Source organism: Canis lupus, chromosome 35 (assembly GCF_003254725.2).
Source record: "Canis lupus dingo isolate Sandy chromosome 35, ASM325472v2, whole genome shotgun sequence".
NCBI classification, from domain to species: Eukaryota; Metazoa; Chordata; class Mammalia; order Carnivora; family Canidae; genus Canis; species Canis lupus.
Genome location: NC_064277.1, coordinates 16,263,385 through 16,265,945, shown reverse-complemented (window position 1 = coordinate 16,265,945; position 2,561 = coordinate 16,263,385).

Here is a 2,561-nt window from a genome sequence, read left to right as displayed (position 1 = left end):
GTAATTTTAAAAAGCCACCCAGAGAATTTGCGTAATTGATGAGATTCAAGAACTGGTTATCTGGAGATACCCTTTGCTTGTCTCCTGCCAAACATGAGGTTTCAGAAAGGTCTTTCTAGCGCCTCCTGTCCCACTTTAACTCACGCCCCTGGCTTTTTCTTTTTTCAGGGCTGAGCTATTTGGAACAGTCTATGTAGCTTCAATCTGTCTTCCCCTTCCCCTCCCTCAGCTTCCAAACTGTTACTAGGACAGTGCGTCTCAAGCTTGAATGTAGATCAGAATCAGCTGGACGCCTTGGTACAACACAGATTCCCAAGCCCCATGGCCAGAAATTCTGAATTCCCACTCTGAAGTCTGAGGTTGGGGCCAGAATCTGTTGGTTTTTTTTTTTTTTCCTTTTAAGATTTAATTTATTTATTTATGAGAGACACGTAGAGAAAGGCAGAGACATAGGCAGAGGGAGAAACAGGCTCCCTGTGGGGAGCCCGATGCGGGGCTAGATCCCAGGACCCCAGGATCACAGCCTGAGCCAAAAGCAGATGCTCAACCACTGAGCCACCTAGGTACCCCTAGAATCTGGATTTTTATCAGGTTCCCAGGGGAGGACCCTGCTGCTGGTATGGCCCACACCTCGGGAAGCACTGTACCCCAGTTATTGCCCTAAAACAGACTGATATACTCATCTATCACAACCTAAAACCCTTTTGTGTCTACAGGATAAAGCCAACTATCAAGCAGAGCACGCAGACACTTCGGGTTTTTGGGGACATCTCTCTCTACTGAGCATCTCTGGTTCAGGCACAGCAAACATTTCCCTGTTCTACCGCCCCTGTGCCTGGTCCCTTCACACTTTCAGATTTTGCATATCCCGTCCTCTGCCTAGAGTCTCCCCCTCCTGCTTCTATATTGGGTAGACTCCCACTCATCAGTCAAGTTTCTGCCTAAATATCACTTTCTCCATGGAGCCATTGCAGATCCCTTCAGTAATACAATTTTCCTCTCCTCTCCTCTGTGCTCTGATTTGGAACACATCACATTGCATCTTGATGATCTGTTTGCACATTTCTTTAATGCCTTCTGAGACCCTAGAATTAAAGCTCAACTTGTTCTCTTTATCCTTGTCTTCTGTGTATCCTGAAGACCTAGCACAGTCGCCAGCACAAAATACATGCCAGCTGAGCACTTGCTGCATGAAAAACTGGACAGTCAAGGGCAGACCATATAAGCCAAGAGTGGGGTAATGTTTCCCTTATAACATAAAAATACTTAAAATGAAAAGACAGACTGACTTGTTAGATGGAGGTTGGGCATGTCAGCTAGAGGGAACTGGAGAATGTTTGCAACGTTGGACACTATGGAAAATATGCATGCAGATTTCCAGAATTGTCTCAGACCCTTGTCTGCTCTACATGGGAGTTAATGCCATTTTCCCCAATCCTTCCCCCACACTTCCAGAAACACATTAGCATTTTAAATCTGATTGGTACAAAAGAGAGTTTGGGCGTGGTCTCCTCTTCTGACCAAATATAACTGCAATTATTTCAGCGACAAAAAGTCAGAGAAACGACCTGATAACACCCTTCACATTTGAAATATAGAACATGCTGTCATTTGGAGGATAGAGACCTGAGGTTCCTCCTTTTATTAAGATAAATGCAAGTATCTTAGGGCTTAATGACACTTAAGCAGCCACAGAAGCAAGTCAGTGTCATTCAAGAAAGAAAAACTAAATTACACTCATTTATCCTCAGGTTTCTAAAACATAGCAAGGCTGGGGAAACCCTACATTTAGAGACGGTTTTAAGGGTGAGGATATTTTTCCGTCACCGGCTGGTATTTTATAAAACATGCCATTGTGTTCAGCCTTGCAGAATTTATGCCATTTGGAGTTGTACATTCAGATAAAAGTTGGCTCAAGGAAAGGGAATTGTTGACAGCCCAGGGGCCGGTAAATGATTCATGAAGACGTGTGAGTTGATTTGTTCTGAGTTTTAATCTTTCCTTTCAGTAAAACCTTGACCGAGGGCTTGGCGATCAGCCTGAGCTTGTAGCTTCAGAATGGCAAAGTACCGTCATGAGTGGTGGGTGGTATTTGGGTGCCCAGAAATATTCTGGGATTCAACCACTAATGTGGTGCAGAGTAATCTTTTGTTTATTCGTCATTCTACAAGTTTGTATTGAGGGCTGGTCCAGTGCTAGGTGCTCCTGCTGGCCCTGGGGATACAGCAGCGAGCAAAGCAGACCCAGGTCCCTGCCCACATGGATCTTGCACTCTAGTTGGGAGACAAGCAATAAACCAAATACATCTGTATGTGTATGGTGTGTGTGTGTGTGTGTGTGTGTGTGTGTGTGTAAATCACCATGGAGAAGAAGAAAGCTGGAAGAAGGCTACAGAATCAGGAGAGTAGACAGCCTGTGGTTCTCCACCAGGGGGTCAGGCAATGGCTCATTGACCCCAAGGCGGTGGAGAAGTGACCTGGGATGAGCCTCCCAGGCTGAGGAAGCAGGCACAAATGAAGGCTCTGAGGTGGGACCAGGCCTGGGATACTTAGGGATGGTTA